This window comes from Chlorocebus sabaeus, chromosome 22, assembly GCF_047675955.1.
Source record: "Chlorocebus sabaeus isolate Y175 chromosome 22, mChlSab1.0.hap1, whole genome shotgun sequence".
In the NCBI taxonomy this organism is placed as follows: Eukaryota; Metazoa; Chordata; class Mammalia; order Primates; family Cercopithecidae; genus Chlorocebus; species Chlorocebus sabaeus.
This window is the reverse complement of record NC_132925.1, coordinates 38,195,892-38,210,856: the sequence shown is the minus strand read 5'-3', so window position 1 is coordinate 38,210,856 and position 14,965 is coordinate 38,195,892. Positions and strand designations below refer to the sequence as shown.

The 14,965-nt window shown below is 40.5% G+C and overlaps 1 long non-coding RNA gene across 1 annotated transcript in view; it reads left to right on the top strand.

The window, feature by feature from the left end:
• The window catches only part of LOC119625841 (uncharacterized), a 159,234-nt gene extending 145,274 nt beyond the window's left edge, over positions 1–13,960 (top strand). The window contains exon 3 of the long non-coding RNA XR_012090494.1: positions 13,532–13,960. This is a non-coding gene — a long non-coding RNA (uncharacterized lncRNA). The remainder of the gene's footprint in view (positions 1–13,531) is intronic.
• Positions 13,961–14,965: the final 1,005 nt, after the last annotated feature.

The following is a 14,965-nucleotide window of genomic DNA, read 5'->3' as shown; positions in this document are numbered from 1 at the left end:
TATTGAGCGTTTTTAGCATGAAGGGCTGTTGAATTTTGTCAAAAGCCTTTTCTGCATCTACTGAGTTAATGATGTGGTTCTTGTCTTTGGTTCTGTTTATATGCTGGATTATGTTTATTGATTTGCAAATGTTGAACCAGCCTTGCATCCCAGGGATGAAGCCCACTTGATCATGGTGGATAAGCTTTTTGATGTGTTGCTGAATCCGGTTTGCCAGTATTTTATTGAGGATTTTTGCATCGATGTTCATCAGGGATATTGGTCTAAAATTCTCTTTTTTTGTTGTGTCTCTGCCAGGCTTTGGTATCAGGATGATGTTGGCCTCATAAAATGAGTTAGGATGTAATCCCTCTTTTTCTATTGATTGGAATAGCTTCAGAAGGAATGGTACCAACTCCTCCTTGTACCTCTGGTAGAATTCAGCTGTGAATCCATCTGGTCCTGGACTTTTTTTGTTGGTAGGCTATTAATTATTGCCTCAATTTCAGAGCCTGCTATTGGTCTATTCAGGGATTCAACTTCTTCCTGGTTTAGTCTTGGGAGAGTGTAAGTGTCCAGGAAATTATCCATTTCTTCTAGATTTTCCAGTTTATTTGCGTAGAGGTGTTTATAGTATTCTGTGATGGTAGTTTGTATTTCTGTGGGGTCGGTGGTGATATCCCCTTTATCATTTTTAATTGCGTCGATTTGATTCTTCTCTTTTTCTTCTTTATTAGTCTTGCTAGTGGTCTGTCAATTTTGTTGATCTTTTCAAAAAACCAACTCCTGGATTCATTGATTTTTTGGAGGGTTTTTTGTGTCTCTATCTCCTTCAGTTCTGCTCTGATCTTAGTTATTTCTTGCCTTCTGCTAGCTTTCGAATGTGTTTGCTCTTGCTTCTCTAGTTCTTTTAATTGCGATGTTAGAGTGTCAATTTTAGATCTCAAAGGATATCTTTATTTCTGCCTTCATGTCTTTATTTACCCAGTAGTCATTCAGGAGCAGGTTGTTCAGTTTCCATGTAGTTGTGCAGTTTTGAGTGAGTTTATGAGTCCTGAGTTCGAATTTGATTGCACTGTGGTCTAAGAGACAGTTTGTTGTGATTTCTCTTGTTTTACATTTGCTGAGGAGTGCTTTACTTCCAATTACATAGTCAATTTTAGAATAAGTGCAATGTGGTGCTGAGAAGAATATATATTCTGATGATTTCGGGTGGAGAGTTCTGTAGATGTCTATTAAGTCTGCTTGGTGCAGAGTTGAGTTCAAGTCCTGGATATCCTTGTTAACCTTCTGTCTCGTTGATCTGTCTAATATTTACAGTGGGGTGTTAAAGTCTCCCATTATTAATATGTGGGAGTCTAATTCTCTTTGTAGTTCTCTAACACCTTGCTTTATGAATCTGGGTGCTCCTGTATTGGCTGCATATATATTTAGGATAGTTAGTTTTTCTTTTTTCATTGATCCCTTTACCATTATATAATGCCCTTCTTTGTCTTTTTTGATCTTGGTTGTTTTAAAGTGTGCGTTATCAGAGACTAGGATTGCAATCCCTACTTTTTTTTCCTTCCCGTTTGCTTGGTAAATATTCCTCTATCACTTATTTTGAGACTATGTGTGTCTCTGCACGTAAGATGGGTTTCCTGAATACAGCGCACTGATGGGTCTTGACTCTATCCAATCTGTCAGTCTGTGTTTTTTAATTGAGGCATTTAGCCCATTTGCATTTAAAGTTAATATTGTTATGTGTGAATTTGATCCTGTCATTATGATGTTAGCTGGTTATTTTGCCCATTAATTGATGCAGTTTTTTTCATAGCAATTGGCATTTGCAATTTGGCATGTTTTTGCAGTGGCTGGTACTGCTTGTTCCTTTCCATGTTTAGTGCTTCCTTCAGGAGTTTTGTAAGGCAGGCCTGGTGGTGAGAAAATCTCTCAGCTTTTGCTTGTCTGTAAAGGATTTTATTTCTCCTTCACTTACAAAGCTTAGTTTGGCTGGATATGAGATTCTGGGTTGAAAATTATTTTCTTTAAGATTGTTGAATATTGGCCCCCACTCTCTTCTGGCTTGTGGGGTTTCTCCAAAGAGATCCGCTGTTAGTCTGATGGGCTTCCCTTTGTGGGTAGCCTGACCTTTCTCTCTGGCTGCCCTTAACATTTTTTCCTTCATTTCAACCTTGATGAATCTGACAATTATGTGTCTTCGGGTAGCTCTTCTCAAGAAGTATCTTTGTGGTGTTCTCTGTATTTCCTGAATTTGAATGTTGGCATGCCTTGCTAGGTTGGGGAAGTTCTCCTGTATAATATCCTGAAGAGTGTTTTCCAACTTGGTTCCATTCTCCCCGTCACTTTCAGGTACACCAATCAAATGTAGTTTTGGCTTTCTCATGTGGTTCCATATTTCTTGGAGGCTTTGTTCATTTCTTTTACTCTTTTTTCTCTAAACTTGTCTTCTTACTTTATTTCATTAATATGATCTTCGATCACTGATACCCTTCTTCCACATGATCGAATCGGCTACTGAAGCTTGTGCATGCATCACAAAGTTCTCGTGCCATGGTTTTCAGCTCCATCAGGCCATTTAAGGTCTTCTCTACACTGTTTATTCTAGCTAGCCATTCATCTAACCTTTTTTCAAGGGTTTTAGCTTCCTTGTGATAGGTTAGAACATGCTCCTTTAGCTTGAAGAAGTTTGTTATTATCGACCTTCTGAAGCCTACTTCTGTCAACTCATCAAAGTCATTCTCCATTCAGCTTTGTTCCATTGCTGGTGAGGAGCTGCAATTCTTTGGAGGAGACGAAGTGCTCTGGCTTTTAGAATTTACAACTTTTCTGCTCTGGTTTCTCCCCATCTTTGTGGTTTTATCTACCTTTGGTCTTTGATGTTGGTGACCTACAGATGGGGTTTTGGTGTGGATGTCCTCTTTGTTGATGTTGATGCTATTCCTTTATGTTTGTTAGTTTTCCTTCTAACAGTCGGGACCCTCAGCTGCAGGTCTGTTGGAGTTTGCTGGAGGTCCATTACAGACCCTGTTTGCCTGGGTATCACCAGCGGAGGCTGCAGAACATCAAATGTTGCAGAACAGGAAATATTGCTGCCTGGTCTTTCCTCTGGAAGCTTCATCCCAGAGGGGCAGCCGCCTATATGAGGTATCTGTTGGCCCCCTCTGGGAGGTGTCTCCCAGTTAGGCTACATGGGGATCATGGACCAACTTGAGGAGGCAGTCTCTCTGTTCTCAGAGGTCAAACACCATGCCGGGAGAACCACTGCTCTCTTTAGAGCTGTCAGGCAGGGACATTTAAGTCTGCAGAAGTTTCTGCTGCCTTTCGTTCAGCTAGGCCCTGCCCACAGAAGTGTAGTCTATAGAGGCAGTAGGTCTTGCTGAGCTGCAGTGGGCTCTGCCCAGTTCAAGCTTCCTGGCCACTTAGTTTACCTACTCAAGCCTCAGCAGTGGTGGATGTCTCTCCTCCTGCCAGGTTGCGGCCTTGCAGGTCAATCTCAGACTGCTGTGCTAGCAGTGAGCAAGGCTCTGTGGGCATTGAACCCACAGAGCCAGGCATGGGAGAAAATCTTCTGGTCTGCCAGTTGCTAAGACTGTGGGAAAAGTGCAGTATTTGGGCGGAAGTGTCCTGATTTTCCAAGTACAATCTGTCTTGGCTTCCGTTGGCTATGAAAGGGAAATCCTCCAACCCCTTGTGCTTCCCGGCTGAGGCAACACCCCGCCCTGCTTCGGCTCACCCTCTGTGGGCTGCACCCACTGTCCAACCAGTCTCAATGAGATGAAACAGGTACCTCAGTTGGAAATGCAGAAATCACCCATCTTCTGAGTCAATCACACTGGGAGTGGCAGACCACAGCTGTCCCTATTCAACCATCTTGTAATGGGATCAATGCCTATTCAGCCATCTTGTAACAGGATCAATGCCTATTCAGCCATCTTGTAACGGGATCAATGTTGCTGTTTTAACTATTTTTTTTTTTTTAAATTGGGATGGAGCCTTGCTTTGTTGCCTAGGCTGGAGTGCAGTGGCACTGGTGTGAACTTAGCTCAGTACAGCCTCTACCTCCTGGTTTCAAGTGATTCTCCTGCCTCAACCTCCCAAGTTGCTGGAATTACAGGTGCCTGCCATCATGTGCAGCTAATTTTTGTATTTTAAGTAGAGGTGAGGTTTTGCCATGTTGGCCAGGCTGGTCTCAAACTCCTGACCTCAGGTGATCTGCCCACCTTGGCCTCCCCAAATGCTGGAATTAAAGGCTTGAGCCACTGCATCTGGTCTTAGCTCATATTTCATTGTGAGAATCATCCAAGTTAATATATAGATATTTAGTTTATTCATTTTTTAATGTTGTATACTATTTCACTCTATACATATACCAGAATGCATTATCAGTTCTCTCGTTGATGCACACACATATGTTTTCCTGTTTTTGGCTCTTCCAATCAATGCTTAAGTGGAAATTCTTGTCTTTTTTTTTTTTTTTTTTGGCATGTGTGTGAGAATTCTTAAGGGTATATACTTAGGAGTGAAATTTTTGGGTTATAAGTTATCTAAATAGGAAGAATACTGGAATAATCTAAGTGATAAGTACCTGGGTCATCTAGTAGATCTAGGTAACAGGGAAGGACAAAACATTAGTAAGAAATATTGGATAACACTTGAGGATTCACAAGATGCAGGGAGAGATAAAGAAGTAAGATTTAAGAGTGACACTGAGGTTATATGGCAAGGAATGGCTCAGGAAAATAATGCTACATCAGACAGAAATGAGAATTTATTGTAGGGGCAAAAAGGTTCTTCACCCATCGCAAGGGTCATGCCTGATATTCCCATAACAAAAAACAGGCTAGCAAGTGAAAAACATAACAAATTCATTTTACAAAGTTTTGTATGACATGGGAGCCTTCAGAAATGAAGACCCAAAAACCCAGGAAAAACTGTGTTTTGTCTGATGAAAGCTATTATCTAGTGATAATAAAACTGGGGTGAACTTAGCAAAGCCTGTTTGTTTAGATTTCTTTTGGCCTTTCTGTGTGGCATTCCTTTTCCCTGGGTATGGGGTAGGAACTTTCTGGAATGAAGGTCTTATGACCCACTTTCAGGGGAGATAGAGTGACCTCCAGGTTTTGTGGCTTTCTTTGGGGGAGTAGAATTGCAGTTTCTATGACCTGCCTTGGGAAAGAGGATTTCTGGTTTCTGTGTTTCCCTTTGGAGGAGAGGCCAGGAGACAGAAGGGCAGGAGAAGGGCAGAATGACCTTGCTTCTGAGACCCTCCAATCGTCTTCAGTTCATAGTACTCAGTATGTTAAGGCGCCATACTTCAGGATATTATGTACTGAGCCCTGATATGATGGAAAAGTGTTTACCTGAGGAAATATATTTAAGGTATGTCTGTGGGATGGTGATGAGAATTGCAATTTAGACAATTTAGATTTCCAGCAAATTATTTAATATTTTAAATGAAATCTTGAGAGAAACAAATAGTATCAGAGATGTAAATTATATGTTGTTTTCGTGGATATTATGGTTGAGACAATTTAAAAGGATGGGCCCTAAATAAGAGAAGGTTGGCAGAACAATAAAGGGTCAAGAGAGGAGTGCCAGCAGAGTTCTGGGGCAGACAACATTATTGCCCACTATTATTCAAATCGGTTTCCTCCTAGGAGAGTCCTCAACAATTGCCATGTGACTTCATGGGCCTCCTGTGGGAGGAGTATGCTTCCCACCCTCAGAGATTTTGAGTTTGGACGCAAGATATAATTTGGCTAATTAAAGGCACGAGAGCAAAAGTGAGGAATGAAATATCTAAACAGAAATGTGGGAGCTGCTTCTTTAGCTTAGATCCCAGAGAAAAAGACACAAGGCCAGGGCCCCAGCTTTCAGCAGAGCTACAACCAACCTGCAGTCTAGTCAAGCAAATTTGCAAGGAGTTAAGAATTGAGTGGTTAAAGTTAACATTGATTATGGCCTAGTTGCTTAAGAATTCTAGTGGTAAAACAAAGAAGAGAGAAGTGTGGTAAAAACCTCCAAACCTCACCTATATCCAATTCTCTTCTTTTTCCCCAGAGGGAATCCTTGACCATGGAGGTGCTTTTGTCAGTAAAATTTCTGCAAATGTGACAGGTATCAGTGTTGGACAGAGCTTGTGTGCAAATCTCCATCCTTCTATTCCCCTCTTGTGCTAGCCATGGAGGATGTATGCATTAGATGTACAATTATAGTATGGTTGTGTAAAGAATATAAAGGGTACAATTATACATCTAATGCATACATCCTCCCCTAGCCGTGGAGGATGTATGCATTAGATGGGATTTTGAGTTACCACATAGAGATATTTGTTCTGGAGAGTTACCTGCCCTGTGGTACACTTAATATGAGCACTAAATGAAGCCTTGTTGTTTCCTCTGAGATGGTGATGTTATTGCAGCAAAGCCTAGCATGGCTTGACCAGGTGGCATGTTATGTTGAAGCATCAACATGATTCAATGAAACTAAGATTGTTTGAGGATAAAAATGAAAGCCCCTAAAGAAAAGAAAGAGATGTCAGAAGGAGTAAATAAATGAAGTAAGATAGCAGAAGAAAGGAGAGGGGATAGAAAAGTAGACTAATAGGAAAGATGAAAGTCATCTCTTCCTCAAGGTTATGAGTGAATTCTCATGGTATAGGGCAATCTATTTATTTTGGTGAGGCTTGTGAATTTTCCTAAAGAGTTGAGCTAAGAAGATGAAAATTTTACCAAAAGGAACTTTTTTCCTTAAAAACAACAAGAATGGTACTACCTAGGTTTTCCTCTAGGATTTTTATGGTATTAGGTCTAACATTTAAGTCTCTAATCCATCTTGAATTAATTTTCGTATAAGGAGTAAGGAAAGGATCCAGTTTCAGCTTTCTACTTATGGCTAGCCAGTTTTCCCAGCACCATTTATTAAATAGGGAATCCTTTCCCCATAGGCATGGGCAAAGACTTCATGTCTAAAACACCAAAAGCAACGGCAACAAAAGCCAAAATTGACAAATGGGATCTCATCAAACTAAAGAGCTTCTGCACAGCAAAAGAAACTACCATCAGAGTGAGCAGGCAACCTACAGAATGGGAGAAAATTTTTGCAATCTACTCATCTGACAAAGGGCTAATATCCAGAACCTACAAAGAACTCAAACAAATTTACAAGAAAAAAACAAACAACCCCATCAAAAAGTGGGCAAAGGATATGAACAGACATTTCTCAAAAGAAGACATTCATACAGCCAACAGACACATGAAAAAATGCTCATCATCACTGGCCATCAGAGAAATGCAAATCAAAACCACAATGAGATACCATCTCACACCAGTTAGAATGGCGATCATTCAAAAGTCAGGAAACAACAGGTGCTGGAGAGGATGTGGAGAAATAGGAACACTTTTACACTGTTGGTGGGATTGTAAACTAGTTCAACCATTATGGAAAACAGTATGGCGATTCCTCAAGGATCTAGAACTAGATGTACCATATGACCCAGCCATCCCATTACTGGGTATATACCCAAAGGATTATAAATTATGCTGCTATAAAGACACATGCACACGTATGTTTATTGCAGCACTATTCACAATAGCAAAGACTTGGAATCAACCCAAATGTCCATCAGTGACAGATTGGATTAAGAAAATGTGGCACATATACACCATGGAATACTATGCAGCCATAAAAAAGGATGAGTTTGTGTCTTTTGTAGGGACATGGATGCAGCTGGAAACCATCATTCTTAGCAAACTATCACAAGAACAGAAAACCAAACACCGCATGTTCTCACTGATATGTGGGAACTGAACAATGAGATCACTTGGACTCGGGAAGGGGAACATCACACACCGGGGCCTATCATGGGGAGGGGGGAGGGGGGAGGGATTGCACTGGGAGTTATACCTGATGTAAATGACGAGTTGATGGGTGCAGCACACCAACATGGCACAAGTATACATATGTAGCAAACCTGCACGTTGTGCACATGTACCCTACAACTTGAAGTTTAATAATAATAAATAAATTAAAAAAAAAAAAAAAAAACAAGATTCTCTTGAAGGTGAAGGAGAATTTATTGCTCATAGAGCATATCACAGAAAGGGTGACATAGGCCTCAAGGACAATTGGATCCATGGCCTGTGATGTTGTCAGGGCCCTGTCTCTACCTCTGTGTCACTTCTCAGCTTTTCTCACACATTGAGTTCATTTTTCCTTAATATAGACAAGGTTTTTTTCCACAAGTGACGGGAAACATGGCTACTTGCAGCCCTGAACTCATTGCCCAGCAATTCTGCCATCAGAGAGGAAAAATATGATTTCTGCTCCTTTAATCCAGAAATGTCCTGAAGCAGAAATCTGCATGGTTATGCATCTATCCCAGGCCAATCTCAGTTGTCAGACAGTTGGACAACATAGGGAAAAAAATTTCTTACCTATTGCAGAAGCTGTAATGCTCATGGCTAAGACTGGTGTAATAAAAGGTAGATGAACAAGAGAAGAACATACACATTTATTTGTTGTACATTACATGGGAAACTTCAGAAAAGAAGACCCAAAGAAACAGAGAAAACTGTTAATTTTTATTAGTGGACAAAAGCATTAGCTCTAGTGGTAATAAATTGGCAGGGATATAGCAAGGCCTTTCCAGTTTCTTCTTGGTGTCTCTGTGTCTTCAGAGATAAGGACCTTACTTTCCTTCAGGTACAGGGTGGGCACCTGTCACAAGACAGTGTTCAGGGGAGAAGGGAGAGAGAAAGTCAGAAAGTGACGTTTCTGGGTTTTATGGCCTGTTTCAGGAAGGAAGGATGAGAGGACATTGATAGTGGCCTTTCTGCTTCTGCTGTTTTCTCAATATCCAGGGTGCCATATTTTGGGGTAGAATTTTGTGCACCTCATCATTAATATTATTGGCTCAGCTTGGTTCACATACTCACTTTAATGCTGAAGAGAACAAAATCTATTGCCAGAAGAGATGGTATAGGTCCTAGGCAGGGAAATACAATGATTGCTACAGGAATATTAAAGTAATCAGTGTAGTAGATTTCTCTACATTTTGCAGTACAGCTTGATTGCTGAATGGATGGTCATCAATCAGACAGCCCCAAATTCTACATTTTGAAATATTTATTCAAATATCATATAATCAGAAACATTGACTTCAGTTAACGAAATGGCTGAAACTTATTGACCAACAATGACAGGAAATAACAGGGATAGTGGGAAAGAGTGGCCAGTCAAGTACTTAATAGCATAGCTATCTTCATGTCTTAGCTAGAATAATGTTATCTTTTTTTTCTTTTTTTTTTTTTGAGATGGAGTCTGGCTCTGTCGCCCAGGCTGGAGTGCAGTGGCCGGATCTCGGGTCACTGCAAGCTCCGCCTCCTGGGTTCACACCATTCTCCTGCCTCAGCCTCCCGAGTAGCTGGGACTACAGGCGCCTGCCACCTCGCCTGGCTAGTTTCTTTGTATTTTTTAGTAGAGACGGGGTTTCACCGTGTTAGCCAGGATGGTCTCGATCTCCTGACCTCGTGATCCACCCGTCTCGGCCTCCCAAAGTGCTGGGATTACAGGCTTGAGCCACCGCGCCCGGCCGCTAGAATAATGTTATCTATATGATATAATGTCAGAAACACTTGGCAAGGCCTTGTTGCAAAGTTTGTCCTCAAACAGCATCTTTCTGAAGCCTTCATAAACTCTTTGAGGAAGTCACCGTAACCCCTTAAAATGACACAAATACCCTGAAGATGAGAGATAGGACATAACATCTGTTGAATATCTACTGGATACATTATCAGTGTTATTGCTATTACTCCTGAGAGGTAAATAATACACATGCTCATTTAGTAGATGAATCTGAAGACGAGAATTTTCCTACCTTCCCCAAGTTTAAACAGAGTCCAAACCAAGTTTAGCTAATCCAAGATTGAAAGCCAGGTCTGTCTGCATATAAAATTCTTTCCAGCCTGTTTCGAGTTACTAACATTTTTTTATTAACTAATTCAACAGTGTTTTTTTGTTTGTTTGTTTTTTGTTTTTGTTTTTTTGAGACAGAGTTTCGCTTTTGTTGCCCAGGCTGGAGTGCAATGGTGTGATCTCAGCTCACTACAACCTCTGCCCCCGGCATTCATGCCATTCTCCTGCCTCAGCCTCCTGAGTAGCTGGGATTACAGGCATATACCACCACACCCAGCTACTTTTGTATTTTTAGCAGACAGGGTTTCTCTATATTGGTCAGGCTGTTCTGGAACTCCTGACTTCAGGTGATCTGCCTGCCTTAACCTCCCAAAGTGCTGGGAGTACAGGTGTGAGCCACCATACCTGGCCTCGTCAGATATTTTAAAAGATTATGCAAACTTCTTTTGGAATAACTTAGGTAAACAAATATCAATATTTCCCTAAGTCATTTGATTCCCCCTGGCCTTGGATTAGCTGAGACGAAATGTAAATGTGGGATTTTAAATGATACCTATTGCCAGGGAAAGGGATTCTAGGAAAAGGGGTAAAGATAATTTGTGCCTTGCCATGCTAATGCTTGTGGCAGTTCTCAGTTAAGTGGTATCCAGGTGGGCTACTGATGCCAGTTGGGTTATTGTGAAGGAACAGTGGGGGTCAGAGAGAACCTGGGGCTACCTAAAGAAAAGTGAGCCTCTGAGAAGCCAATTAAGAGGGGAGGACCTTTAGCTAGTCTATTGGAGGAGACATTTAGTGAAAGAACCAAGAGGAGAGAGAGCTCATCATAGAGATGCTAGGCAAACTCAGAGATTGGAGGCTGAGCTTAGTAGTGCCATTTAGGAGGCTGCGTCTCCGGGACAGAAAAAAATCTATTCAAATTTTCTCTGGGCAGATTCTGGGAAGTACCAGCTAATGATGGAATTTGGGAACCTGGGAATAAATCTGAGATGGCACAGAAAGAAGAGATCTGGTGGCCCATAGAGGGGAGATTGATGATTTCTTTGGTTCAAAAGGGATCTAAAGGAAACAGCCTGACTGAGCACAAAGTGTAGTGTCCTTGAGTAGGAGCCTACTGCTGGGAAGCAAATATCATGAAATAGAGAGGCTGGTTTGTGTTGAAATGAATGCCAAGATAAATTAGAAACATGACACCATCCACCTAAGGCATATAATCTCTACGTGGTTACCACAGAGATCCTGACTCAATGCTGTAAACATAATTTATGCACCTGAGCTGCTTATACTTTCGAACACTGCTGGGAAGGACGGAAGCTGTGAATCTCATGGTTATTGTCTTCAGAGGAGTAATCTGCACACCATGACTTCAATATTTCTGTGATCCAAAATGCCAACCGAGCCATGTTGAGGAAAACCTCTGTTGAGTTTGTTATATAACAAATAAATTTTGCAGGGAGGAAAGTAGACAGATGTCTTTAGACCGTAGTTACTGCCCTGGGAGGGAATGCAGACTTCCCTGACATCCTACAGAGAGGGACCTTGGTCAATCCAGTGCAACAGGAGGGTATTGTTTTGCCTGGATAGAAGGATAAATGCAAAGAGAAAAACGAATTTAAAAAGAGGGTTAAAGGACATAATATTCTCCAGGGTTTGACTTGGTAAGAAGTTCCATAGGGTCAGCACAGATCAGGTAGCTGTGAATATTTTCTTGGCCATGGCTATAAGATGACTCTTCAAATACTATAGTTCATGTAAGGCCCATCAGAGTAAAACCATGACTATTAAAATGAGGGGAGAGAAAGGCACAAGTGAGGAAGAATTTAAAAGGAAAGAACAGGTACAGCACGGCCCAGGGTCAGACTATTTCCTTAGAGCAGACAAAGAAACTTATGCAAAATTTATGATGGACTTAGATCTAGGACACTGCATGCTTTGAAACTCCAATCTATTTAAATGATGATAAATGTCACAGCTGTCCTCCTTTATGGAATGATTTGCCCAGTAGAAGAGAAAGATTTCAAACTGTCTTTTCCAAAGAGGGGATAAAAATCACTTAAAATTGGTCATTCAGACTGTCTCATGAGTCTTTTGAGCTGCAGGAAGTTATATTCCTTTAAAGAGAACCTACAGATACATGATTATATAAGTATAAATTAATGGTCCATTTAGTCCTGGTTTTGGTTATAATTAAAATAGGATATTCTCTTGTTATGCCAACCGCAAAAGTTTAGGGATAAACTCTCTAATTTGTATTTCAATAACCCATCATTTAGTTGTCCCTTTGTTAGTTTAGTAAAATGACTTGGAACCCAGCAGTCATACCTTATTCTATTTCACATGGTATTGAAATTCACAACTTGCATAAAGAAATACATTGCTTCAATTGTCTGGACACTCTCAAGAATGAAGGCTCACACCCCTAGGATCTAGTGAGCAGCTAGATATTTCACCCTTCTACAAAGTTCAATATTATATTTTTGCCCCCTTGAGCTTCCTCCTTTAGACCGACTGTTGTTGGTGTGAAGGCAAAACAAAGAAGCATGTCTAAAAGAGACCTCAGGAAGTGTTGTTCCCTGTTCAACTGTGGCTATTTATGTATTGCTCCCAGGTGGATGTAACCAGAAGATTTAGTTCTTTAGATTACATATGCGTCATTCCAAGTGGTAAGAACAGACATGTTTTTACATAAAAAAGCAAAGAACAAAATAGTATGCATTTTAATACTGGCATTTGTATGAAACTTTATATGTACACATATATTTATGAATGCACAGAAAGTCTCTGGAAACACATTCAAGGAACTGATAAAGAGCTGTGCTATTTGGGAGGCCAATTGGTGGCTAGAGGAAAAGGCAGGGATAGGGAGAAATTTACTTTTCACCATGAACACTTTTATAACCAGTACATGTGCATGTATTGTCTATCAAAATGATAACCAACCAAGAAGCAATGAGAAGAAAACAAAGTGGTGGGATTGACTTTTCTAGGACATTGGGGTTCCTATAGTTGGCTGATACAGAATTTGATTATTGAAGCCTTTGAAGTATTAATACTTCTTTCTTGCACTTTGGTGAGATTGGTGACCCATCATGTGCCTAGTTACTATTTTGTTCTCTTTATATCTGAGGGCGATTGGAAAAGGAGGGCATACTAAGTTCTTCTTATAATACCCAAAGTCTGTAGATCAAGAGTTTTCTGTCAAACTACAAAGATGCTCACACCACAGAAGCCCTATTAGCATGTAGGCATAAGTAGAGAGTATGATTGATGCATGCTGTACAGTGACAGGGAATTTAACTTTTCCTCAGTTGACAGGATTTGGGATAATCCTAGTGAAGGAAAGGGAAAAGGAGCTTAAAAACATAAAACAAGAGTACAGATCTGGCAGGGGGCAGGGGCTTGGAGAAACCTGAGTTATAGGGCTGTATTTTTTAGACATATTTTGGTTACAAGTGACAAAAATACTATTTGAATTATTCTGGGCAAAAAGTGAACTTTATTAGGACACTGAAGGGCATCCCCACATTCTGAGAAAGTAGGGGTACATCAGGGCCTGAGGCACAATATTGTTGAGAATCTCTCTCAAATCCCGTCTCTTCTGTCAATTTCTCACTGCATTCGTACTTCATTCTTTCAGATCTGCTTCATTGACGTGGTGGGGAACATGGCTCCACGTAGAGGACTCATTTTTGCAGCTTCCCCACCAGAGAGAGCCACCTTTTAACCTGGGTTCTGAGTTGAAATATCCTAGGAGAGAACTCTGATCGGCCTGGCTTGGGTCACATGCCCGTCCTTGAATGGATCACGTGTGATCAGTTATAAGTGTACTCTCTTTAGTAATTCCCTGAAACCTTAGATTTGATGTGGGGTAAGACTTCCAAAAACAAAACAAAATAAAACAAAAGAATGCTGTTTCTGGAAAAAAGAATCTGAGCAACAGATTAACAATATAAAGGCAGCACAAGTAGCAAAGAGTTAATAAGCTGTAATTTCGGGAGCACTCCCTTATCGTCTCATAATTCCTTGGACTACCTCCGATAGTTAAGAATCTTAGTAATAGCACTCCGAGAAAGGCAACTTCTTAAACTCATTTGAGTTTAAATGACTGATAGGCCATCTCTTTTCTGAGATCAGAACCTTTTGTGTGCAGAGGGAGAAAGAAATAGAATGCAGAAGGCAGACTTAGAGTGTCTGGAGGAAGTAGGAGGTAGGAATTCTTTGCCACTGACACTCCTTTGTCTTTTCTTGGTACCAATTTCTCCCTGTCAAGCTGTATCAATACCACCAATAGGGTCATAGAGATTGTATATCTCCATCACTCACATTATACCCTGTAGAGTTCTAGAGTGTTTTATAACTTCATTGTGTTGAGTTGGCAAACTAAAGTCTATAAGCCAAATCTAGCCTGCTACCTGTTATTATAAATAATGTTTTATTGGAACATAGCCACACTCATTTTTTTTTTAACCTATTGTCTATGGCTACTTTCATGCTACAATGACAAATATTGGTAGTTATGACAGAAACCATATGGTTCACTAAACCTAAAACACTTATTATCTGGCCCTTTACAGGAAACATTTGCTAATCTGTGGACTGGAGCCTATACTAAATAGAAGTTTTTCATTGATCTGGGAAACACAACCCTTCACAGTATTAGTAACTTTATTACAAATAAAATTATCTGCAAGTAAACCAAAGATGGCAATGATTCGGTTGGGATCGTGAACAATTGAAGATCATGGAAGGATGCTGAGAGATTATGGAGCCCAGTTCTTGTCTTTACAAGAAGGGAAACTGAGGCCCAGGAAAACTGATGACCTTGTTCAAAGTCACATATCAAGTCTGATTTAAGTCTTGACTGATGTTCTTCCAGGACAACGTTTGCAACAGCCCCACATTCTCTTCTGTGTGTACTTTATCATTTTTAAAACCAATTTTCCTCCGTTTTCAAGTTTTTAACTTGCACAAGTCCTCCAGTCAGTAGTATTGGTGTGTTCACCTTGATTTTAAGCACTTCATTATTGTGACTGTACCACAGTATCCATAATACACTCATATTAATTATTCT